The sequence below is a fragment of the Macrobrachium rosenbergii genome, chromosome 4 (genome assembly GCF_040412425.1).
Source record: "Macrobrachium rosenbergii isolate ZJJX-2024 chromosome 4, ASM4041242v1, whole genome shotgun sequence".
NCBI lineage: Eukaryota > Metazoa > Arthropoda > Malacostraca > Decapoda > Palaemonidae > Macrobrachium > Macrobrachium rosenbergii.
This window is the reverse complement of record NC_089744.1, coordinates 3,732,501-3,760,000: the sequence shown is the minus strand read 5'-3', so window position 1 is coordinate 3,760,000 and position 27,500 is coordinate 3,732,501. Positions and strand designations below refer to the sequence as shown.

Below are 27,500 nucleotides of genomic sequence, written 5' to 3'. Positions count from 1 at the left end.
AAACGTCGCTTGCCTGGCCCAATCTAGATTTATGGATTCTTATGTGAGGGTAATCTTTCTTAGCCTTCAAAAAAATACGAATAATTTTTTATTAACATTTCAGTTGATAGATCACCAAAAACACCGCAGATCTTTTCTGAATAAAACTATGTCGGTCAGGCATAATAAGATCGTCATCTTTTAGGTGTTTTACGTTTGCATTCCGAATGATTTCATGATTTTCTCAAAAGATTTGATCAGATGAGATTCTGATGATGAAAGCAGGTGCGAATTTGGACGGGAATTCCGCGTGCTGGTCTTCATCGCCGAGCAAATATTAATACTGCTCGAAGATTATTGCAAAATCATAATTCTTTCGGATTCAGGACTTACGAGATAGCTGGGTCCTTAATTCATATCTGAAGTCTTTATTGACATCTTAGGGAAGTAAACGCATCGCGACGTTGCGTTAATTTTAATGTGTCAGTGTCGATTTTAGTCATTTCTTTTGAAAGCAGTAGTTTGTAGAGTCAGGAGTTGCTTTCGTTAAGATTCAAAGGTAGTATTGCGTCTTTTATCCCATTTTACGAACTTTGAGCTCCATATGTCAATGAGTATTGAACCAATGTGAATTCCAGACCCACATTTTGCACTGGTATTCACTTTAGAATAAAATGAAAGAATTTAGTATTGTCTCCTCTGGCTTGATTTTCGGACTTAGGAGGTATTTGGTGGTCTTTGTTCGATCTCTAGAGATCCTGCTGTTAACCTGTAGGCATAACCTTAGTTGTAGCGATCAGTTTTTTCCTTTGTCTTGATTGTGTTTTGTCGGTGAGCGTTCTAGTTTGTTTGTTTGCTTGTTCATGTACTGCATATTGCAATTTGCTTATTGAGTCACAACTATCAAGACTAGTACTTCCGTTAATGAATTCCAGTTCTAGCTTACAGGTGAGACCAACCCCATTCCATTTTTGCTTACCTGGTCTTTGAGTCTCTTTAAAATTGTCCTTTAAATCAGCCGAGACATACTTCAAATATTCAAATGTTCAAATATCGAATAATAATAAGTTCTCTGCGTGTAGGGGGCAACTTTGATTTTCATCAGTGCTAAAGAGTTCCCTCCAGCTCTGCATCTTTCCGACGTGCATGCTAAGCTAAAGGACTCATCCCAACTCCCAAGTCGTTTTCAAGAAGGGTTTGATAAGTTCCTGATTCACGTACCAGACGCGTTTTGCATCCTGGTGCGTCCCGGACGACCAAGGGAAGACTTTGAGTTGTGAAACACGTTCGTTACTCTGTACCTGCTTTCGAGAGGTACTTACCGAACATTCTCTCTCTCTCTCTCTCTCTCTCTCTCTCTCTCTCTCTGGCCAACCCTAGAAGAGCTGTTAATCAGCTCAGTGGTCTGGTTAAACTAAGGTACACTTCTCTCTCTCTCTCTCTCTCTCTCTCTCCCCGTTACATTTCACACTAACTACTGCAAAGATTAAAGAATGTCTTCGGTTTTAGCCATATGTCAGCGACACCACGTTTACAGATTCTGTAAGTTATTGTCCGTTCAAGAAATCTGTGGTTTTTTGTCACTTCCTCTTTCAAGAATTAAGTGAAGACTACGTAAGTCCTTTTTTATCATTGCTGATTTATAAAAGTGCGAAAAAGCGATCGGAAACGTGTATGTAAACTGAACTGGATAATATTATGCCTCCTAGATCCATCTCCAATGAAGGAAAAATCTTTATAATCTTGAAGAGGATAACATCAAATAAGAAAAGAATTTAGATGTATTTGAATGACTACTGATAACATGTAAGTGTTGACAAAACCACTGATCTCCCGGAAAGTCTCGTAAATTATTGATGGTAACATCGATTGAAATCAGTGGTGTCTAATGGGGGTGGGTGGTGACAGTAGGTCATTTCTTTTGTTTTGCTGCTTTTGAAGTAGGAAATAATTATTGTGACATCAGTGTCCTCCACAGTTCTACACTCCATGTTAAGAGGCACAGGGTTTTTGGTATGTTCCTTTATGTTATGAGGGAAGAGAGAGAGAGAGGGAGAGTGATCCTTTCATTTCAGTTAAATGCAGGGTTCCTTTTGCATAGAAAATTAAAGACAAGTTCATTTTATTATAGATTTAGGTTAGAAAGAGACTGACAGATAAATATCTGCATTTACTTGTTCTCCATTCATTCAGAAATAAGCTGATTACATTGATGTTTCCGTCGAGAAAGCAAGATCCAGTAACGTGTGTATTTTATGAGTAACTGTCATTCTAGTGCTCAGAACGTCTGTACTTTACTAGACGACAAATCGGTCCCGAGAGGGAACTGGAACTTTTCAAGTCCGAGAACTATCTTGAGTCGTTAATAATACCTTTTGTCATCTTACAGTGACACTAACTAACTTGCATACCGAATTTTGAGTAAGAATAACTCTTAGTTTTTGAGGGCTTATCAGTACGATAAGCGTTTCTTGTACACACTAGAACAGTCAGTGTGATCTTGAATTTCCAAGATGGGCGACGGTCTCATGTTTCGAAGCCATGTGCTTGACAGTAGCTTCTCTGATGTGTGTTTGCACGCCCACATTTATTATACACTCAGACACGCACTCGCAAAAAGCGTGTGCACAAGACAAGCCAAACTTGTGTCATTATCGCCAGTTAACTGCATTCCAAGTTTTATGGTCTTCGCTATCGAATTTCATGTTAGTGTCACCGACTATATACGAAAGCGGTAAAGCTGTTGGCAGTAAAATTTACCGCATAATTTGTATCGAGAAAGAATTTAAATTTTTTTACAAATTTCGGTAATAAAATGTCTCGCGATGATATGGTACATCAGAAGGAAATGGATTCCATGGATGAGAAACCTTAAGCTAAGGAAATGTTGCCCCCAAAAAAAAAAAAAAATTAGCTTATAAGAAACGATATACAAAATTAGCTTATAGGAAAAGGTATGCACCTTGTGGGTGGTCCAGTCATGCAAAATAGTGATAGACGAAGATGGTGGACGAAAGAGTAAATAAATCGAAATTCCAGGAGCAAAAAGAAACTAAGTGAAAAATGCGCCGAAGTTTCTTCGGCGCAATCAAGTTTTCTGTACAGTGTATAATCAAGGCCACCGAAATAGATCTGTCTTTCGGTGGTCTCGGTATAATGATGTATGAGCCGCGGCCCATGAAACTTTAACCACGGCCCAGTGGTGGCATGGTCTATATCGTTGCCAGATGCAAGAGTATGACTTACGTTAACCTTAAATAAAATAAAAACTACTAAGGCTAGAAGGCTGCAATTTGGTGTGTTTGATGATTGGAGGGTGGATGCTGAACATATCGATTTGCAGCCCTATAGCCTCAGTAGCTTTTAAGATCTGAGGGCGGACAGAAAAAGTGCAGAGAGAGAAAAGTGCGGACGGATAGACAAAGCCGGCACAATATTTTTCTCTACAGAAAAATGAAAAAGGAATACTTAGGAAGTACCGTCATTAATAGAATGAAAGGTCCCCAAAATCAAGAAGTTCGAAGGGACATGCAAGGTAGAGAAGAGTGCAATATGTTTCAAAAGGAGTCGATGGTCTGCTGTTGAAACATTTGTGTTAGTGAATATGTAACCGGGATCGATGTGATGCTGATGAGAGCTCTGTGTATAGGCGAAGTTTCATGAAGCCGCTGTGAAGCTGTAGAGCCGTTTTACGGGAGGGCGGCATCCTTGGTTTGCTAGATAGAATGTGGGCCTATATATGGTAACAACCATATCATGTTTACCATTGATGGAACCCTGTAGTAGGGGATACGACACACTAGTAATACACGCACACACACACACACACACAGGGGCGTTCCTAGACATTTTAGGGCCCGGGGGGCACAGTCCCATTTTGGGCTTCTCTTATGGGGTGGGAAGCGGGCAAAGCGAGCCAAAGCAGCTTGGGGTTCGGGAGGGAGGGGAGGGGGGGATTTTTAGAATATGAGCAATTGTAGGATCATTTTAAAGGCACTTGTAAATGCAAATTTCAGAAATTTTATTTCTTAAAACTAGGTGTACGCTGAATAATTGAAGGGGATAATTAGGACCCCTATAAGCAGTAATCAGTTGCCTTAGATCGGCCCTGCCCTTACCCCACTCAACGTTACCCACCCTCCTCCGATCCGTATGAGAAGGTCTATAATGGGCTGTACGATTTTGGGGGGGGCCGTCCCCCGAGAGCCCTATTTCTTTTGCATAACATTTTTGTTACATTGTTCACAAAATTGGAAGTTGGGGCCCTTGACCATTTTGGGGCCACGGGACTTAGCTTGTCCTGTCATAGCAGCAATGGTTAAATTTCGCATTTTGGGCCCCCTAACTTTGGGGCCCGGGGGGCGTTTTCAGACAGCCACCCCACAAGGAACGCCACTGCACACACATACACACACATATTTATATATTATAGAGAATAATGCATATTTTAGATGATACATATGCACCCACATCAAATGTGCATATACACATATGCACGTATACACGGAGGAAGACTTAAAAAGGCCGAGATAGACGGAGTGCAAGAGGTACTGGAAAGGAAGGGCCTCAGCACCCAGGAAACGAGAATGTTAGGGGGTAGGCTATATGGTGTTACAGTGAATGTGAAGGTGGGTGGTGGAAGGATGGAAGCTTCCATTTCCTATAGATATTTGGTAGTGAGTGGAATGGACGATGGAAGTATTAGAAAAGAGGGGAATCACCGAACAGGTCCAAGTAATGTTGAAACAACTGTTAGGAGAGGGTGGACAGTAAGATGGAAGAAGGAGAGTATTGAACGGAGGTATAGTAAAAGGAATGAAAGGGGTTTGCAGCTAGGGGCCGAAGGGACGCCGCAAAGAACTTTACGTAATGCCTACAGTGCACGGCATAAGGCGCACTGACGGCACTAACCCCATTTCGGGGTTTTCCGTACAGAGCACACACTCTTATTGAGACACGCCAGAAGACTCTTAGCTGACCTAGTAAGAAGATCCCTTATGATAAAATACAAAAATATAAAGAAAAATGATAAGAGTAAAATGAACTAGAGACACTCCAGTTTTATACAAAGTTGGAGTGTCTCTAGTGAGTTTCACTCTTATCATTTTTCTTTATATTTTTGTATTCTATGTTCTGTAGGGAAAACCCCGTAATGGGGTTAGTGCTGTCAGTGCGCCTTATACTGTGCACTGTAGGCATTACGTAAAGTTCTTTGCAGCGTCCCTTCGGCACCCAGGTTCAACCCCTTTCATTCCTTTTACTATACCTCCGTTCACACTCGCTTTCTTCCATCTTACTTTCCACCCTCTCCTAACAATTGTTTCAACATTATTTTCAGCGTTGAAAGACCTCATAGGTTCCAGCTCTTGGCCTTTGGCCTAAATTTTATATTCCAATTCAGTACGGAAAATAAGAAGAATATAATACAGCTGTAAGTTCCGTGAACTACATCCATATAAGAGACTCCGAAAGGTAAGAAGCACCTTTATTTAAGTCATATTGGTTGTTACCTCGTAGTGAAATATCTGACAGCCTTTCGGTGATAAAGCCACCAGAGTAATGGCTCAGAAGCATAAGTCTTCTAAAATCTTGTTGGTTATGGCATCTGTGCATAAAGATCGAAAAATTCAGTGAAATAAATATTTCTAAAAGCGAGTTTGTTAAAAATAACGTTTTCCAAGATATGTATGATTGACAATCTGTCAAACGAGCATAGGATAAAGCAACACTGTTAATAAGTGGACTCTATTTTCTCTGCTGAATTGCCTGTTCATAATCACATTTATCGTTACATGAATTTATGAACGATAACTATACATTCATGTAAAAAAATGAATGGAAGATTTAAAGAAGTGCAAATTCCAGATTATTTTTGTGAAATGATACGTACTGTTTTCGGTCTCGAATTTCAAATTCCGAAATCCGTAGCTTCTGTTTTAACACCTGACCAGTGTTTCATATTTCCGTATACTTTTGCTGGTTACTGCAGTGTGAATAGCTAAGCAGGAAAGGCGCAGGGAAAAGAAATATCTCTTTCATTCATTCTACTGTACATTCCTACATTGTACCGTTGCGTATAATGATAGCAGCTAGCTAATGAATTTATAACACATAAACACACACACATAAATATATATGTGTGTATATATATATGTGTGTATATATATATATATATATATATATATATATATATATATATATATATATATATATATATATTAAACCAGGTTAATTCTGAAAGCACTTCATACACTTGACGTTAAATATATACAACATGATGCTTGTTCGTAGGGATGCGATACAATAATAATAATAATAATAATAATAATAATAATAATAAAATCCAAGTCGGTGGTGGCAGGGTAGGTAGGGGAACGGGAGGGTAGAGGAGACATCTACCCTCCTGCAAACTTGTTCGTCCGCCCCGGTTGGCGGCGGGGTATGTAGGAGATCGGGAGGGTAGGGGAGACATCAGCGCCGTTCCAGCTCGCGTAGCGCGCGCCAAGAAGCTCTTGATAATAATAATAATAATAATAATAATAATAATAGTTCAATATGTTTTTTATAGGGAAACTAAAAGACAGTTAAAATACAGACGCAGAAATATTGAATGAAGGAAGTGATTCTTTTGAAATAACCGCTTGGGGACGTTTAAGGACTAATGGCACCTGTCTCTCTTTATCTATTCCTACAACACGTCCGGCGGTATACGCCCGTGAAAGGCCTTGGAAACTTTACATTACTTGAGGCTAAATAAGGAAACGACTAATCTCTCTCTCTCTCTCTCTCTCTCTCTCTCTCTCTCTCTCTCTCTCTCTCTCTAAATAAATAAATAAATAAATAAATAAATAAATAAATAAATAAATGGGTTAATTAATGACTGAATAAATAAATAAATAGATAAATAAAGAAATTAGTTAGAAAATAAGTAGATAAATAGTTTCGGTATATTTGACATCATCCTTTTTTCTGCGTGAACTATCAATGGGGGTTGTTAATAAATGTGAGGGGAAAGTGACTTCTATAAAATGGCTACATTATAAGTGAAATGCGTTATTGTACGTCTGTTTACTTACAACGCTTCATTACGCAGTCCCACAAGAAGAGAAAGACTAGCTGTCGAGCCTTCAGTAAAAAAAAAAAAAAAAAAAAAAAAAGTCCTCCCGTATAAAGTAAGCAGACGCCATACAATGAAATTTTTGCAGATATCTTGAAATCTAACCATTTGGTCTTGTATTTTATCAGATTTCCAGGGAGGAACTGGAAAATAGAAAGCAATCAAGCAATTGATTGATATTTTCTTGATATCCGCGTGCGCTTGCGGGTGTGCACAAAATATATTGTGAAATAGTGAATCGCTTCCTAGGATATGATAGATATTTATTAGGTTTTTGTTGATTATTGCCGTGTGTTTTGCTCAATCTTTCGACCAGGAAATACTAATCATTCTAATACGATTTAAATGAAATTGGAAATGGTTCTGAATCCTGTTTCCATGTTCAGAAGAGATAGCTGTGTGATTTTGTAATGTCTAATGTTATCGTAAGATGTCATTCTAGTGTGAAAATTTCTAGTTTGTTCCGTAACCCTTGTCAGGTGATGTCGGCTAAGAAACACACGTTCTTGAAAATGATTCTGAAATTAATTTATATTACTTGTCAGTGTGTTTTTCAGTATTTGAATAACGTCAGTAACCTCGATAATGTACGATTTCTCCTAAGAATCGATTAGATTTATTGAACAAATGTTTAATAAATACGTCTTTGTTATATTAGTGAAAAAAATAAGAACCTGCCTTTGCCCAAGTTTCACACCATCTCAGACATTTAAATATATCACTTCGAATTTTAAACGATTTGAATTTTTGATCACAAGTATTAGATTTACAACTAAATTCATTAGTTACCGGTAAATTTTCTCTTGGTGCTAATTGAATCGCGTTAGGTGAGAGAGAGAGAGAGAGAGAGAGAGAGAGAGAGAGAGAGAGAGAGAGAGAGAGATACTAACAGGGACGGAGCCATTAAAATATCTGTTGCCTAATAAGTAACCATTATCAACCAATCACAGTTCTCCGCTCTTCAAATAGGATGTTACGTTATCTTCCCCCATTTACTTATGAGAATAATGACAGATAGCTCCCCTAATTGCTATTCCGAAGGCTACACGCTGTACGGGACTCGAATAGGGACCCCTTCTCGCGTATTTTCGACGCCGAGGCCGATAAACCATACTTGGGCCCACTACTCGGGTCTGTCTGTGGTACTTATTTGTCTCGAAACAAAGTCGTCACTTAACTTGGAATGGGCTCTTCTGATGAGGTTTCGTCTAGAGATTAGAGAGGTGAGTAGGCTCGATAATCCTTTCTCACATCCCAACATTTCCTGCCACAGAAACTCCAAATCTCTTTCCAATCTTTAGCACACGTCTGCTACGTTTTGACTTCATTAATTCCGACTCGCCTCTACTCGCACCGTAACATCGTCCATTATATTATATTTACTCCCGAATTCCATACAAGAAATAACGTTAATTCGTAGAAGTATTTGGGAGACACACTGCCAGAATTGATGCAGTCTTCAACAATATATTTAATTTGCTTGACTCACGTATGCTTTAGGAATCTGTGTGGGTGACTTCATTGTTCGCCATCGGACTAGATCAGTCCCAAGAGCGAATTTTCTGTAATTCGTAATCTCAGAAGAGAAAATGCAAATAAACTATTCAGCACAGTGATTCCACGATTTTATCTCAGTCCGCTGATAGCCGTTCATCACCCAGTCTCGAGTCTCTTTTCATTATGGAGTTATCACCAAACGTCAACATTTCAAGTGCAGTACCGTTGCACATGGGAAAACAGCCCCTGCAGCCTTTCCACACTTCTCCACTCCGACTAATTTTGTTTGTTTTCCTGATTGGAGCCGCCTCAGAAGTTCGAGCGAAGATGCAGTGCATTACTACCCTAATGCTATTCTCCTTACATTTTGATACATTTTTATCTGTTTATTAATTTATTTTTTCTTTTCTAATAAGCGAGATCTCTTTTTTCTGTATTTCCCTTTAGCCCCCCCTCTTAGTTCTTCCTAATGAACACCTTAATATTCTTTGGAAGCTTGAATTTCAAGTCAATGGCCCCTCTGGGCTTGTAACACATGGTAAGTTTCATCTTCTGAATAATAATAATAATAATAATAATAATTCATTCAGTCTTTAAAGCTTCTCTGGCAGTGAATTCTCGTTTCCTTATTGTTGGCATTGTTATTCTCTGACCTTATGAATGTTACGTTTTAAATTCCCTGTGTCTTTTTTTGCGTTTCCGTGTTTTAGTTTTCTGTAAAAGAAACGATTGTGCCGTCTTTGTCTGTCCGTCCGCACTTTTTCTGTCCGCACTTTTTTCTTTCCGCACTTTTTTCTCTCCGCACTTTTTCTGTCCGCCCACAGATCTTGAAAACTACAGAGTCTAGAGGGCTACAAATTGGTGTGTTGATCAACCACCGTCCGATCATCAAACATACCAAATTGCAGCCCTCTAGCCTCAGTAGTTTTTATTTTATATAAGGTTAAATTTAGCCATAATCGTGGTTTTAGCAACGATATAGGATAGACCACCAACGATCCGTTGGTTAAAGTTTCGTGGGCTGCGGCTCATACAGCATTATACAGAGACCACCGAAAGATAGATCTATTTTCGGTGGCCTTGATTATACGCTGTAGCGGGCTGTACAGAAAACTCGATTGCCGCGAAGAAACTTAGGCATATTTTATACTTGTTTTTCATTGTAAACTTAAATTACTTTTTTTTTTTTTTTGGCTAATACAGGAGCTACAGCGTTAATTAGTTTGACTGTATTTCTTCCTTTCACTTCCGCGTTTCATTGCTTGGCATTTTTACTTTGAAATTTATGTTTTATTCTTATTTATTGCAGTCAGTACATGAAAAATATGTTTTGCCGTGTATTCTTTTGCCTTCCATGTGATGCGTCGATTTTTTTTTTTTTTTTAGTTTTGGCCCTGATAAGGAATAGATTCCTAAACCTTGGAGGAAATAAACTTGGTGTGTCGAATTTATTTTATTTTACTGATACTGTGTTTATATATATATATATATATTATATATATATATATATATATATATATATATATATATATAATATATATATATATATAAATATTATATATATATATATATATATATATATATATATATATATATATATATATATATGTTTAAATCATACAAGTCACTAGATTCTTGAGTTAATTCTTATTTAATGTTGTTTACACTACCAAATGGTTCCAACTGTAAAAATTCTTTCAGTGTATTTTGGGTATAGATATTTATTGTATTAAGAAACATCATGATCGCAGAGACAGATTTTAAGAGACATTTGACTGTTTACATTATGTGTCGCCAATTTGAACACTCGTGCAACTGCAGAATCATGAGGGAGACATTACACTGAAGTTACATCGCAAAATAGAATTGTGGAAAGCTGACTTTCAGCATGCAACGCGTAAACGACTTTGAGATAAATGAAAATATACTTACTGTGCATTTAAAATCTGTTAAACATAGATGTGACTTTTACACAGCATGTAAATGTGTGTAACTGATCGAGTTTTCGTACACGTACTATGAAGAATTCCTTTTTGAATGTTTGAAACTCCTTTCATTATTGTCAAGGGTGTTATGTCAAGGAAGATTTCCTTCCAAGTCTGATTTTGCAGATGCTGGGGCTAAAAACACAAGGCTTGTCTAATTTAGAAATAAGAAAACACCACAACCAGTAATAAGAAATGCCATAAAAGAAATCTGATATTCGGGAAGGCTAGTATTATATATTTTGGGATGAAGGTTTGCTTTCTCCAGAATATCAGTTAAAAAAAAAAAAAAAAAAAAAAAAATCCCGACACTTAAGCGTCATTTATAAGAAATCCAGATTCTTCTTCTTTTTCTCTTTTGAGTATTCAAGCGAGAGAGATAAATTTCAGAAATGTTCTCCTTCCCTTTTAACTGGACGATGAGACCCGATAAGAGACGTAGTCACAACATTCCCCCTTTTTTTTTTTCTAAACCACCACAACTCGTCAAAGGCAGACACTAGACGGACAATTCTGATAAACAACGATATTAAATTCGTTGATGTACAACGGCCCAGACAAGTAATGGTTCTCGCGCGCTCGTTGGACGCTTTTTAAAAACACACTCATGCACGACTGCTCGTTTTCAGAGGCTGTGATTATTTATGAAAAATATTCCCCTTTTCTCGTCTGTTTGTAAATAAAGTGACGTCGTGCTCTTACGGTTCAATTTAAAGTTAAGAAAATAATAGAATGAAGTTCTCGAGCTATTTTCTATTATGAAAAGAGAAGCAGAATGTTAGTGATTTCGTTTATGAGGCTGTTTAAGTCTTTCTTGCGACTATCGTTTTAGATTTTTTCTCTGGGGAATTATGAAGACCATTTTTTTTTTTTTTTGTATTCTCAAGGTGTGCAGTTGTCAAAACATATGTTTTGTGGATCCACGAAAGATAAGATTTCCCTGGAACTAATTGCTTTGCTTTTGCTTAACGGAAAGCTTAAATGTAGAATTGTCTCTCCGTTAGTTGCTTTATTCAAGGTAAACGGAATAACGTTATTATTATTATTATTATTATTATTATTATTATTATTATTATTATTATTATTATTATTATTATTATTACTCATGAGTTCTGTTTAATTAAACAGGATCGTGTTGTATTTTGTAATGCAGTTAGACTGCGATAGGTCAACTCGAAATTGATGAAAGACTGTCACCCGGTTATCTTTACCATAATTATGCTTTAAGAATTCTTTTTTTAAATTTATTGTGGAATTTATCTTCTACTGGGATGGGGCTATAGCAGGGCCACATTTGAAATCAAACTAATTATTTTTATCGTCAAATCAAACTCTACCACCAGCCTCCTTTAAACTCGACTTAGTCCATAGATGCAGCAACTGCATGGAGGGATTTTGTTTGTTTAGGCTGAATAAACCTATTAGCAAAATATGTAGCTTGTATGTAATTCATTTATTTATTTATTTATTTATTTATTTTTGTCTTTGGCGCTGTAACGCCAGTTTGGCATTTTAATAAATCAGTTGGTCAATTGCATCTTTATTTTGTGGAAGGCATTTGCCTATGCAAACGCGATTTGTATATAACTTTTATATGAGTCAATTTCGTCAGCCTTGCAGCGAATTTTGCTCTAAAAATGTGTAGGTATTAAACTTTTTTTTTTTTTCACTAAAAGTCTTCGCCATTTGGATGATCGTAAGAAGAAGTAGACTGATATATAATATAACATAAAAGCGTAATTTATTCGGTTAGGAACTACTCGTACCCCACCCCGCCCCACCCCCACATTATTCTTCATGAATAATCCAGTGCACTTCCCGTTATCCTATTAAGACTTGGGGTTTTTTTTAAGCCTAAATCTTAATAGGATGTCTAAAGCATGTTCTGGTTCCTGCACAGCAACAGAGGCAGTAAGCTGCTGTTGTTTTCGTATCGTCTTGAATTAAAAATTTAAAATCATATGATTTCTTTCGAACAGAGCAGTGATTTGAAGCGACCATAATCCCTGCATGACTCAAACCTAAAAAAAAATATATATTTAAGTCATAGCGTCCAGTACTGTACGCATGACGTCATTCTCAAAGTTGGGTATGATCGCACGTATCAGAATGTTTATCTGCTATCAGACGTTCTCATGATGTTGACGATGTGGTCTCATTATCGTTCAAGGGAGCCATTCGCTTAAACTTTCATCCAGGCCATAAAAGCATCGCCTAGCGGGACGACCCCGAGTGTAAACAAGCCTGCTTAAGGCGGCAGAGGGTTGAGAGCTATGGGACGCCAGCTTTCTATTTTATTACGAAGAGCTAGCTGGTCCGTCCTTTTTTTCCCATTTTCTTTATTTTTCCATTTTCTTTGATTCTTTTTTTTTTCAGTTTTCGTTTGTTTATGGACTGAGTGTCTAGCGTGTATTTATTTAACGAGGATTTCATGGTCGACGACGTTAAACGAGCTGCATCAACATTTGTTCCTTAAGCCGATTAAACCTCAGACTGATTCTGCGTGGGGTCCGAGGGTTGTCGGGTTTGAGTTAGCCGCGACGAAAAACCTGTTGATGCAAATAGGTTACGTTCTTCGTGCAATGAAATGCCTTTGCCTGATCCCGTCTTTTCTTAATATGGAGAGGCTCATTCATGACATCCCGGCCATTAGAAGTGAATCCGGATTAAATAAACATCGATTTTTCTTCTTTGATGATAATCTATTGTAAGTGAGACCAAAATGAGATTTTTAATTCTTGGCTCGTTTATTCTATTTCGTGTGTTTATAATGACAAAATAATATGTTGTTTAACCAAAACTGGTAAACTGCAGCAGTATCGAGTATTATTATTATTATTATTATTATTATTATTATTATTATTATTATTATTATTATTATTATTATTATTCAGAGGATGAACCCTATTCATATTGAACAAGCCCACAGGGGCCATGGACTTGAAATTCAAGCTGGCAAAGAATATGGTGTTCATTAGGAAGAAGTAGAAGTAGGAGGAGGTAAAGGGAAATACAGAAAGAAGAGATCTCACTTATTAAAAAAGAAAAAAATAATAAATTAATAAATAGATAAAAATGTATTAAAATGCAAGGAGAACAGTATTAGGGTAGAATTGCATTGCATCTTCGCTTGAACTTCTGAAATTCCGGTTGCACAACGTCCTCAGGGAGACTGTTCCCCAGTCCAACAGTGTGAGGAATAAAGGACCTCTGGAACTGAGAAGTTCTACAGCGAGGCGAAGTGACTGAGTATTGGTGCTGCTGTTCAGCAAATCTGGTTGCCTACCCGCGGGAAATGGGGATCGGGAATCAATTGATGAGGCGACAGATCTCTGGTAAAAATACATCTTATGAAAAACTGACAAACAAGAATAGTATTAGAATAATGACAAATAGTTCCGAAAATCTTTAAAGGTTGATTGATAATCGTGCCTCATTCTGTACTAAGTAATTTTGAATTTGCCAACTCCATGGCTACAAACGTTTATTTAAATAAAAAACAATGAAAGTCTTCTGTAGGAGCACCAGGTAGATTAGATTCTGTCCACGAAAAACTACATCAAAAGAGGAAGAAGAAGAAGAAGAAAGGGTTCCAAGATATTGGTTAAGAGTTCACTGGTCAACGACGTCTTTAGTTCAAGATGGTAAAAGCACCTTTTAAAATTCCCTCTCTATCTCTCTCTCTCTGCAATTGAAGTTCTGCAGTGGAAGTTTACCGTTGATTCCGAATCATTTGGAGTTGACCATTACGGATGGCCGCATCTTGAACATTCCTCTGGTTGATTACCTGACCTGTTCATTCTGAGGCTGTTCTCAGTTTTCTTGATCGGTGTTTAGTTTCCACAGATAGATGGGGTCTTCATCGGGAGCATCTCAAGTCGATTGCAGGTATTAAGGCTTCGTTTTCTTGTTTTCTTAAGCTCAGTTGTACATTTCTTCTGTTTCTCATGTGCAGTGTGAATGTGAATATCAGTGCAAGGTTGGCTGCATTTATATATATATATATATATATATATATATATATATATATATATATATATATATGTATGTATATATATATATATATATATATATATATATATATATATATATATATATATATATATATACATATATATAAATTGTGGGTCATTTGAAATCACATAAGCCAGTAGAGTTCCTCTGCCATCATCTTTCGTGATCCCTCACAAACCTGTTTCGCCACAGAATTACTCTACCTAATCCTGAATGTTATTTTGACATGCTGTTTTCTTTGTGTTGCCATCTTTATTACCTTTCATATTTGGGGTCTTTATGTCATTGAGGAGATTAACGCCACTTGAGGACTTGTATTTATGAACGTATCCAGGCTTTCTTTGAGAAGTTTTCCTTTGTTATTTCTCTTTCATCGTTTATTTTATATTTTTCAGTTTCCTTTCTGCACTGACCTGCTTTCCCTTTGAGCTTGTAGCATTCTGCATTTCCAGCTGTGGTTGCAGCTTGATAATAATAATAATAATAATAATAATAATAATAATAATAATAATAATAATAATAATAATAATAATAATAATAATAATAATAGGTCTTATTAAAAAGGGTGGCTGTATTATGCGAATTTATCTTATATAGTGTCTTTTCTATCCTCCTTATGATTCCTTGTATAAGATACATACGCATAATACAGCCATCCTTTTTAATAAGACCTGTTTAAAAGAGGGTCTACTCCCTTCGAATAATAATAATAATAATAATAATAATAATAATAATAATAATAATAATAATAATAATAATTTGAAGTGTTGTAAATATAAGCTCTGTAAAGTTTAGTTTTGTTGAAAATAGCGTAGTTTTTTTTTTTTTCGTTTTGATGTACCAGATATTTTAAATATGTCATTCGATTTCCCAAAAATCAGTTTTAACACTTGCCTTTTTTTTTTTTTTAATTAAAACAAGTAATTTTCCCATTCTTGTTACTAGATGAGCCAGAAAGTCTTTAGAAATCAAACCAGCAATTCTGGCTAATTGATTAAAAAGTTGTTGATCCGAAATAATCAGAATAAGTTTTTACGAAAAAAAAAAACTTCGTATTTTGTTTTAAAAGTTAGGAAATGGTTACTCTGGAGTCAACACAATTAGATTTAAATATCCAACGAGAACAAATTTGAAAGAGAGAAACAGGTTGGAAATAAGTATAAAAGAAACGAAGTTAGTTTAATTCGAGAGTTCATAAGTAAAAAAACTGTAGACAGGTTTTCCTAGTGTTTGTGAAAGTTCCTGATCATTTTATACTGTTCCTCTCAGTGTGATAAGCAACTGTGAATACTGTTACGTGGTATGATAATTTTAGGCTGCTGCAGTCTACCCAGGTTGGTCATTAGAAAGAACATACCAGCAGTTGATATGAAAGATATTTCAGAGCATGGAGTTTTGTTCAGAGCTTACCAGCGAGAGATAAAGGAACGTGATTTTTATTGCTGATTGACAAATCATCAAATTGATGATTTGTCACATAATTATGGGAATTTTAATAAACTGGAAAACAATTGCTGATGGGAGAATTCAGCCAGTCTGTCCGATTTAGCCATTAGGGCTAAATTTGCTGAACCTTTGCTAATTATATTCTGTCTTTTTTTAGCGCTGTTGAATTTAAGTTTCAAATATAACATTTCATACGTTTCGACTGAAAAGAAGCAAAATGTTACTTCCAATTCTGCACTACAAAAGATTTTTTGCGCAAAGTACAATGCTTAATCATACTCAGAACGCGCAGATGATGCAATGAATGACAACTAGAAGTTAATAATGGCACATTTAATTGCAGGAGCAACAGCAGCAGTAAGATATCTTAGCAAAAAAAGACTCCCAAAAGAGAACAACAAGTGACAGACAAAGCTGAGAACGTCTTACAAAAGACATTGACTTCACAATGTTTCTCTCTGCTCGACACGTATTTTTGCAACCCGAGAGACTCACGACAGGTCCGGGTGCGACTCGCTAATCAATGACGGGTCATCAGTGTCCTGGGCAGAGACATGACAGGTCTTTAATCAGTAAGCGAAGGGCATGTCCCTCGGATCGCCCAGGACACGGGAAGAGGAAAGTTGCCACTTGGGCTTCAAGTAGGAGGCAAAAATTAAAATTAAGGAATATTTTAGGAATAATATAAACTATTGTACAATTTATTACCTCCCAGTTTCATAAAGAATGGACCTTTTATGCAAAATAAACACAGGTTTTTTAATTAACAAACTTGGATAAATGTTGAGATTGTGTACATATGCTACGTGGGCCACTTAATCTTCCTTCCTTTCACAAAAATCGAAGAAAATCGTCGTGAACAAAAATATAAGACAAACATCTATTGTATTTTTTTTATTATTATAACTTTGAACTTCGTATCCACAAGTTGATAATTTTGAGTCATGGAAAGTTACCTAAGTATTGTCTCCGATATGTTGACTCTTCCGTTACGGTTATTTTTTATTTTTACCTTAATTATAGGATCTGTTTTGTTAAAAATGTTTTCTACTTATTGCTACCACTGAAGTTATTATTGTTCAGTTGACTCTCGTTTTGTTTTTTAAGCGGAATCATCTTATTTATATTTTACGACTTTCTTTTCTTATTCTTTTAGTATCGAAGAAAACCTTGAACATATAATTTGTTTTACAAAAAATTATAAAGTACTTTAATTCAGGCCTTTTTCATGAGCACCTGGCTGTCAGCAGACTGTGGTGGGTCGTAGCCAAATCAGTGAAAACTGCAAACTAAACGTGCGGACTTTAAGCTTTATATAGTTTAGAAAATAAGTTTCTGGTGCAGAACAGAATGCGTCATACGATAACAAAGGAGGGGGGGCTAATGACGATCAAATTATGAAGAAATTCGTCTTTATAATGTTGGTCCAATTCATTCTCTCAGGAGTAGCAGTCATCAGCGTAAGAGGTACTGATATTCCAGTTGAGGAATTATTATTTTTAATTGCCTTGCAGAAGGCTTTCGAACAGTAATGTTTGTAGCAGCTATCATTTACCTTTTGCACCCATAAATTTCTTAGTTAATATACAGAGGACTTGATATTTTCTGGTGAAGAATCCGCAAAAATTCTGTTTACAAAATTGTGCATTTTTTTTCTTACAAATATGATGAGTCACGTAATCCCATGATAGATTACCTACTTGAAAGACTAAATTTTTGGGTTGGATGTATGCCCTCTCTCTCTCTCTCTCTCTCTCTCTCTCTCTCTCTCTCTCTCTCTCTCTCTCTCGTCGCCTGCCTACCACTTCGTACTAAGTCATTGTGTCGGGTGTAATTACAGCGTCTGGAGCTGGGTGCATTGCGAAAGATCCATCGAAAGATAAAAGGGCCAGAATTTGTTTTAAAATGCCGCGTATTAAGGTCTTATTTGTTTGCACCTCGAGATTTATTGGGTAACTGGAGTCGTTGTTTATTATTCCTAAAAACCCAATACCCTTCGCGTGTTTCTTTTCTACTCTTTTATGCTCGTGTTCAGGGTGGCCATGTCTCCTGTATCACAAACGCATAACTCGGTAACTCGGACCTAATGGTCAACAGTAGACGGAAAAATAAAAGTGGATTTCACTGTCACCGTCGCACAGCACTTAATATTTTTATAGTAGCTTCTTCCTGTTCGTAGTAGGCAAGCTTATTACTGACATCATAAAGTGCAATGGCTCATAGGGGCAGACTATGGTGACATTATGATATATTAGCGACCAGCCAACGTGCTAACGTCCACGTGATGAGTCAGTGATCCACTTGGTCTAGAGCAGGTTCTCTACAGCAGAGTTTCTTAAGCTTTTTTTTTTTTTTTTTTTTATCTGCGGCACCTTCTGTCCCTTCAGATTTTATCATACAAAATAATCAGTTATTTTTATTCCTGTGTACGACGCTTGTTTGTTCAAGCGGAAAAATACGAGTGGGTTTTCATATACTAATAATCTTCTTTGCTTACTTCAATTTGAGTTTGTGGATGAACGAGACAGGTTTTATTGCTGCTGTACTTTATGCTCATTTTTTTAACGTCTGGTTTTAGTGAAGCATATAACATTAACTAGATTTAGTAAATACGTTTAATTTAAGAATTAATTTTATTTTCACCGTAATTACTATTAGGAACCAGAATTTATTCAGTACCATGAAACCAAAAATACCTTTGCCATAAAGAAAGATTCTGTGTACATTGGTGCAGCTGTAATTACGTTTATGCATAATCTGCTTATACGTTTAATCATCCTGATGCAGTAGCCCCAGCGTTAATGACAAGTCACGGCAAAACTGAAAAATGGCATTACAATAAAACCAAAGTTTTGCTCACTTTTGCTACCGGTACTATCGCAATTAATAGCACCATATTTTCTCTCAGATTGCTTTGAATTTTCTGGTACACCTTATTTGTAGGACCCCTGCTCTGGAGCTCTCTACTTCAAGTGTATTTAATATTTATAGAATTTCAGAAACTTTTAAATTACTTCTCAGTCTAAAACTTTTAAATTACTTCTCAGTCTTTATCAGTATTTCAGACTTTTAAGCATTGCATAGTCATTCAAGATACAGTACGGTTTTAAACGCTTTCAGAGTATATTTCAGACATATTCAAATGTCTCAAGATAATCAGCTCTACAGAGCCCATGTTCTTTTGAGTCTAATGAAGTGCGTATTCTTTTCTGAGTAGAAGTTTATCTCGAACTTTTCTGTGGAAATGCTTTGCACAGCTTGAGTACTACGTTGCGACTGCTATTTTGATTATTATCAACTGATCGTGCACTTGTGAGATGTGATAGTAACACATTAAGCACTTTACAATTGTACATGTATTCGTTTTATGTGATTATTATTATTATTATTATTATTATTATTATTATTATTATTATTATTTTCCTATCTCAGTCATCCTATTCGACTGGGTGGTATTTTTAGTGTGGGGTTCCGGGTTGCATCCTGCCTCCTTAGGAGTCTGCATGAGTCCTGGAGCTACTTCGGCATCTAGTTTTCGAGGTTCAGGGATCTTGGGATCGTGCCTAGTGTTCCTATGATTATGGGTACAATTTCCACTGGCATATCCCATATCCTTCTTACTTCTATTTTCAGGTCTTGATACTTATCAATTTTTTCTCTTTCTCATCTCCTCTGGTGTCCCATGGTATTGCGACAACATTGAGCGATACTTTCTTCTTGATTATGTCAATCAGCGTCAAGTCTGGTCTGTTGGCGCGTGTCACCCTACCTGTTCTGATACCCTAGTCCCAGAGGATCTTTCCCTGATCGTTTTCTATCACTCCCTCAAGTTGGTGTTCGTACCACTTATTACTGCACAGGCTCCAGTGGAGGGTTTTTGCTACTGAATCATGCCTTTTTTCGTACTGGTTCTGTGCAAGCGCCGGATATTCGCTAGCTATGTGGTCTATGGCTCGTCTTTCATATTGGGCTTCCTGCATATTGGTGAGAAGTTATTTGCTCTTTGGACATGTCTGGTTCTTAGGGCCTGATCTTGTGCCGCTGTTAGCATTCCTTCTGTTTCCTTCTTGAGTTCTCCTCTGTAGCCATTGTCATGTTTCATTGCTGGCCAGTTCTTGAGTCTGTCTCATGTACTACCTTTCTTGTTATGTATGGTCTTTCTGTATTTGCTCTTGGGTGTAGTGCTTTGTGTATTATCAAGTTTTTCCTAGTTTTCTGGTCTATGCTGCGGCGCTCAGCCTTCGTCCACTCCACTACTCCTGTGCTGTACTGATTACTGGTACTGCCCATATGTTTATGGCTTTCGTCATTATTATTATTATTATTATTATTATTATTATTATTATTATTATTATTATTATTATTATTATTAACTGTCACCGAGACGTATATCATGAACTTTAATTAGTCCCATGTTACCATAGGTCCTTGCATGACTAGACAAAATTTTCTTCTCAAGTGCATTAGTTGAATCGGATGATGCTTGGTTCTACCAAATGACCCTGCAAGAACAGAGTGTGATTTGGTCTCATGATTTGGTATTGTAAACAATGGATATTCTTGCACCAAAAATTCTGGTCAAGTTATAATGGAAAATAGATAAGAATAGTTGTCACTCCAAATAGTTGCTTTTTTTGTGTGTGTGTTATGAATTCACCTAACATTCCTGGTGTAAACTCAGTTGTTAATTTACCAGTGTTCAAGAAGGGCAATGCTTTTTATAAAAAAAAATATTTTTTTATTTCACTTAAGTCACTATGTTTTAGTAAATGAGGAATATTCAAGTTTTCAAATTAGTTTGCAGAAGCGTAAAAATAAGTGTAAGAAATTCTCGTAGGAGAACTGGCTAGGACTACATAATGGAGACTAAATAAACTAGTAGTATGTGAATAAAAAACAAAAATGATCGCTTAATCACTTCCTGCTCTTCATAGATGAGGGAAAGTGGCGTATTAAACGATTCATTATGGAATGCCATAAAACGTTGTACAGTATAAGTCTAGACGGGAGCGAAAAGAAGTTAAAAAAAAACAGAGCATAATTTTTTTACAGAAAGTGAATAAATTAGAAAAAATAAATATAAGAATTTAAGATGTCTTGTAGATTAACGCTGCAGTTCACCAGTAGCAGCAGTGTGAAACATTTCCAGATGAAATGAAAGCCTTAGTCTCACCCCGTCAAGGTAGAGAGAAACATGGCGCGAGGGAAATAAAACTCTTATGAAAACGCAAAGCTGTGAATCTCTTCATTCCTTGGAAAAACAACTTCTATTTCTCTTACGACGACCAGAAGCGGAGCCCAGGACACCATTAATCTTCCTTGTGGTTCATTTGCATCTTGAAAAGGGGTAAATAAATCGACCTTAAGCAAATCCTCAGTTCTTTTATTTGGCAGATCTGTGAAAATAGTCTTGACGTTTGTGATCGTGAATTAAGATATCTCATGCATGAGTGGTTGCATCTGTGTATGGTTGAATACACAGGGGTTTACGAGTACACTTTATTTCAGTTACACGTACGGTATATTATTTCTTTGCCAGAAAGCAGTACTGTAGGGCAGTGCTGTAGAAATACGTGCAATACGTACACAAACACACACATATATATGTATATATATGTATATGTGTGTATGAATGTAGATATATATATATATGTATGTATGTATGTATGTGTGTATAATCTCACCATACAACTTTTTCTCCTTAGACCATATGGCACCAGAGGGTGTTAGCCGTCCAGTTCACGGCAAGTCCTTGGGGATGAAGTTGCTAGACCCAAGACTTTGGGTATGGTAAGGGAAACAAGTTGTCGAGAGCGATTAAAATGTTTTTGATGCAAGCCAAGCGTGTGTTAGAATATGTAGCTTGAAGAGTGACTGGTTTGGTGTAAAGGTGGATTTTAGACAAGGCCAAGGGTGTGTTATGTCTCCATGACTGGTTAACGTATGCATAGATTTACTGATTATAGAAGTTAGAAAAATGGCAGCTGATGTCTGTGCTAAGTGTGGGTTAAAAATGAGTCTTTAATGGAGTGTGGAATAGCCAATATTTGCAGATCATACGGTGCTGAGTGGGGAGAGTAACAAGAAAATGCAGAAACGAGTGAAAAATATGGAGAATTTGAAGCATTTAAGCACTATGAAGAAAAGAGTTTGCGCCAGTGGAAAAGTGATACATGAAGTTCCCACCAAGATAAAGAGAGAGAGAGAGAGAGAGAGAGAGAGAGAGAGAGAGAGAGAGAGAGAGAGAGAGAGAGAGAGAGAGAGAGAGAGAAAAGGGCTTAGTAACTTAAGCTCGTGTGGGAAAGATTAAAGCCAGTCGCCCTCCTTGTTGTATGGGAATGCAAGATTAGAATTATTCGGAGAGCAAAAACTCGTGAAAATCAAATACCACGGTAGATAAGAGAATAAACCGCTTACATCAATAACTAAATCTTCACTTTTGAAATAGTTGATATATTAAAGCCAGTAAAGCCCATATTTAGCTGAAACTCTCTTAGGAGAGGGAGACAGATAGCAGGTAAAGAAAATCACAACTTTATAGTCTTTGTATACATTCTGTTTCGATACACCTTAGCTGCAACCCTTTTCATTCCTTTTACTGTGTCTCCGTTCATATTCTCTCTCTCTCTTCCATCTTACATTCCACAATCTCCTAAGAATTGTTTTATGGTGCAACTGCGAGGTTTCCCCCCCCCCCTTGTTACGCCTTTAAAAGCTTTTTACTCTCAATTTCCCTTTTAGCGATGATTGACCTCATAGGTGCCAACGCTTGGCCTTTGCCCTAAATTTATATTCCAGTTCCAACATTCTGACTCAGAGCCAGGATGTCGTAGAACTGCCTGAGATTATATTTCGCGTCCTCTGACTTGTGATTTTATATTTTATTCATTGCTAGCCTTTGGCAATAAGTAGATCAGCATCAAAATACTTATCGGAGAATGAGGTGACATTACGTAAATAATCTAAATACCTATAACTACAATAGTGAAGCTTTCTGGAAGAAACACAAGTAACTTTTTTTTTTTATAAGATTTAGGCCTAGAAGCCTTTCGACAAATTCTTTGCGTCATCCAAGGCCGAAACAGATTTCGTATCGGCCTTGGCATCTCCAAGACATTCCGCTCGGTCTATCTTTTAATGGAATCTGTTTGTGGATATAATTTTCTTTTTTATATTTTGTGGTTTTTCTGTGAGACAGCGTGTGGGTACAATCACTTTCCCTGGGCAAAAAAGGTTAACGCTTATCAACTGCGAGATTACGATAGCTGATTGACGAAAATTACAGCTTCCCTTCCGATCATCAGTAAGATTATCAGAGAATGGAGATGTTAATTGCAATTGGAGCTAGGTGTTCTGAAAACGGAGATCTCTCTCTCTCTCTCTTCTCTTGCGAGCGCGCTCATGGTGTTCAAGACAAGCCGCGGCTTCGCTTTAAAGTGAGCCAACTTTCGAACTTCGTACGAGGTCAGAACGGTTTGGCAACATAAACTTTTAACCCATTGTGATTGTTGACACCCAGTAGTGAAGTAGTGATCGTGTTGTCTGGTCGACATTAATGTGTTGCTGCTGTGGGTAAAGAGAGAGAGAGATAGGATCTACATATATCCATTTTGCCATGCAGATATTTAACATAAATTCAGTTTGAACGATTATTATTGTGAAAGGGAATTATAAATTGCTTTCCGTGTTCGAAACTTATTACCTAATGGGAGAGAGACCATGGTATGAAGGCAAAACGTTTTTATAAATACGAACATTGCTATAAAACATGAACGGTTTTTATTTCATCAAGGTTTAACGATTATTCGAACACACATTCTAAAAGGACATAAAGTGCACATGAAAACTGTTTAAACGAACAACTGAGTTTTAGACATCAGGTTCATGCTGCAAAGGCCATTGTAATGGAAATTAATTAGTATGTCAGACACCGAATCATTAATAATTGTTATTGACTCTGGCGCCAGTCTAGCCAACCTGCCTGCAAGCAGGTAACCCAATGCAGGTAACCAGTTTATGGCGTAATACTTCTTTCATCTGCTGTTTGAAAATACGTCTTATGTGTCAATGTTAAGTAAAATTACCACTGAAAAACTAACACAAATGTTTCGTTTTACAAATAAATTCATACCGTATAATACGTTAAACCATGGCTATGCATTAATGAAATTTAATAAGTAACTGGCAACTCGCGTTTTACACCACCCGCATGTGAAGTCTGGAAAAATGTGGCAAGTTTCGTCTGTTATTTAATGATTACCACTCCCGGAGCTGAGTACTAGTTATGAAAATTACTCTGTCAGTGAATGCCGCAGTGATCGGTGATGTCAGGTTGCGAAAAGCAAATTCATGTGGTCAGCAATGGCGCTAACTAGCAGTCGGCGATAGGGCACAAGTTGCAAAAGGAACTTCGTAGTCAGGCATCAGCTGTAAACCGACGACGACTCTCGGTCGCGCGCGCCACTCGCCAGAGTGCGGGGTCTTCCCTTCCCAAGAGCATTCTTCTTCACTTCAGTCGAGTCAGTGTGAACAGAACTGTGTTGACGAGTAGATGTCTTTTTCGGGACAGTTCTTCGCGGCTCGTGTGCTTGGCGGTAAACTTGCCGGAGTACGTTGTGGTGTGGCATTCTAGAGTTTCAGTTTGGTAAAACATTTGGTTATTCTGCTGGAAACTTTATTCTTTGTCTAAAGGTGGTTTTAACTTCTTTTTTTATTTTACAACGTCAATCAGCTGACATTTTTTTTTTATTTACAAATGGACAGTTAATGATAGGCATAGATGTTTTAAAACTTTGAAATGCCTTCGATTTTACTTTGAATATTTAAATACTGAACATGACCCAAGTGAGAGAATGAATGATCATAGTGTCATATATTTGTAATTCCGTAAGTGTAGCGTTTACACTGATCCATTACAAGAAAAATAAACTAAAAAAATTGAACATTCATTCCTCCCCCAACAGTCGAGTCAGCTGAGCCAGAATGGTAACCTTGGCGCCCAAGGGACAATTGAGTGCGACAAATTGTCCAATTTTACCCAGCAATTTTTTCGGTAGTTGACGGAAATCCTTGACCACGTGGATTTATAATGCCTGAGGGTATTTAAGTTGCGATCTAAACTGAGTTACCTTCATAGGCATTTGTTCATGTGTTTGAGTACCATTGCTTTCTAAACCGTGTAAACTTTACTGTAAAGAGAGAGAAAAAAAGAAAGTAATTGCCAATGAATTTTAGTGATAACGGAATCACAACATTTAATGAAATATTTATATTCTTTAGACGATAAGCAGATTAGTAGATATAAATAAATATTAAATCTGATGTAAGAATATTGGGAAATGTGTCCAACAGCCGGTATGTCCGTAGTAATTTAGCTGGTTCGTCCTGGTCGCTCAACAAATACAATACAAATAGGCCTAACCATCATGTGCGAACCGCCAACGCCTTTTATCTTCTGATTCATCTTTGGGATGTAACAATGCGCGACGCCCCAGTGGCCGTAAGTTAGTATCGTAGTTCTTCAGATGTAACCTGGAGTTGCGCTTTTACTTGCTGACTAGGGATCATTTATTAATCCAGCGATAAACACCCTGGATTCGAGACTTGATTGTAAGGCATTAATGACAGAATTTCAAGCATGGGATCATGAGTAGGTTTCCGAGTTAGGAATTAGTTATTTAAGTTTGAAGAGTTTTAACCCAAGTAGACTGATAACATTTTATGGGTAGGGTTAGTGAATGAATTTTATATAAGGATAAGTGACGAGATTTGTTCAAGAAGAGAGGGTGTTTAAACAAACCAACAAATGACCATTTTTAGATGATAGTTTTTATTTTCTTGTAAGTACTAGGGAAGGGTGTTTTGTGAATGGAGTACAGCAGTCATTTTCGGCTAACATTAACATATCAAATAAAACACGACAGGGAGAAATGAACATGATATAATATTGTGCAGCCTTTTCGTATTTTTTGTGTATACATGATGAGAGAGAGAGAGAGAGAGAGAGAGAGAGAGAGAGAGAGAGAGAGAGAGAGAGAGAGAGAGAGAGAGGTGTGCAAGCATGAACGCCAGTGACATATTTAAAAGAAAACCTCATGTTTCTCTGTGAACGGGACACTAGAATCATGCTCGTATTTGCAACATGAATGCTTTGCATACTGGGGTGAACGGTGAAGCTTCAGAGGTCAGATTCGTGAACCGATTTAACAAACTGTTCATTTCAGCCTTAATCCATGGAAGCAGTTTTGATTCGAAATGAACTTTTGTTGCTTTTCATTAAGAGTGGTATGTGAATAATTTCATCATGAGTCTACTTGATAATTATGCTTAAATATATAAAATCTGACAACATCCTACATATCAAGTGCAATAGTTTAAGAACTTTTGGTCGCATAAATAGGTTACTTCAAGTGTTGTTATTTTATTTTATTTTATCAACTTGAATTTGTCCTTTTAACCCACATAATCCGGATTGGTTGCCACTCATCTCGTTAGTAGCTAGCAGATTCCAATCTTTTGTTTAGAGGAAAATCCAAGACCCGTACATCCTTTTTATTTTCTATGTTTATGTTGTTGGTTTTCAGCAACCAAGCCGGATTTTTAACTATTCTGCCTTCCGCGGGAAATAATGTTTGTACTGCTTGCAGAAAAAGTCCGAATTCGTAATAAGATATTTTTCAAGCTAATACGATTTGTTGATGATGCTTAACTTCGCATTAATTTCTTACATAAGTGACAGAGGGTTCACGCATGATTTGATTTCTTTTCCAAGGGCCATCACTTTTTTTTTCCATATTGCATGATGGGCACTAAGGCAAAAGACCCCTTAGGGGTTAGTGCCGTTAGTGCACCTTACGCGGTGCACTGTAGACATTACTTAGAGCATCCCTTCGGCCCCTAGCTCTAACTTCATGTTTTCCTTTTACTATACCTCCGTTCGTACTTTTCCATCTTGCTTTCCACCCTCTCCTAACAATTGTTTCCTAGTGCAACTGCGAGGTTATCATCCTGTTACACCTTTTAAAAATCTTTTTACTCTATCCCTTTAATCGCTGAATGACCTCTTAGGTCCAGCCAAGGTCTATAGAGGTCCAGCTCTTGGCCTTCGTCCCAAATTTTATATTCCATGCCATTCCGTCAAGGCAAAAAGAGTTTCCTGCAGACAAATTTAGTTGTTAATCCCCTAAGTTCAGCTCTTTGCGAACCGTTAACAACCAAATGATAATTATGATTGCGTGATTAAACATTGATAAGTGCTTCTGATTTTGTGGAATTAGATATCCGTTAGTAGATGGAGTACTGCAGCAGTCCATAGTTTTATATAAATTGTATTTCATTGTAGTTATCCTAAATTTTCAACATGAAATAGTAAATTCTTTGATTGCCTGATACAACCTAGTAATTAAAGGGTAAAGGGTAATTGTTACATGACTGACACTGTCCTGAGGTGACTATCTCAAATG

The 27,500-nt window shown here is 37.0% G+C and overlaps 1 protein-coding gene across 7 annotated transcripts in view; it reads left to right on the top strand.

Annotated features, from left to right (window-relative positions):
- Positions 1-27,500, top strand: part of LOC136829897 (lachesin-like) — a 196,656-nt gene that overhangs the window by 56,706 nt on the left and 112,450 nt on the right. The window contains exon 1 of one of the 7 annotated variants that reach the window (XM_067089065.1): positions 24,445-24,557. The exons of 2 other annotated variants lie outside the window; for them this stretch is intronic. The gene's annotated coding sequence lies outside the window, so the exon portion shown is untranslated. Of the gene's footprint in view, positions 1-24,444; positions 24,730-27,500 lie in introns of those variants that run through there. 4 more of the 7 variants (XM_067089020.1, XM_067089046.1, XM_067089027.1 and 1 more) reach the window with 4 other exon arrangements.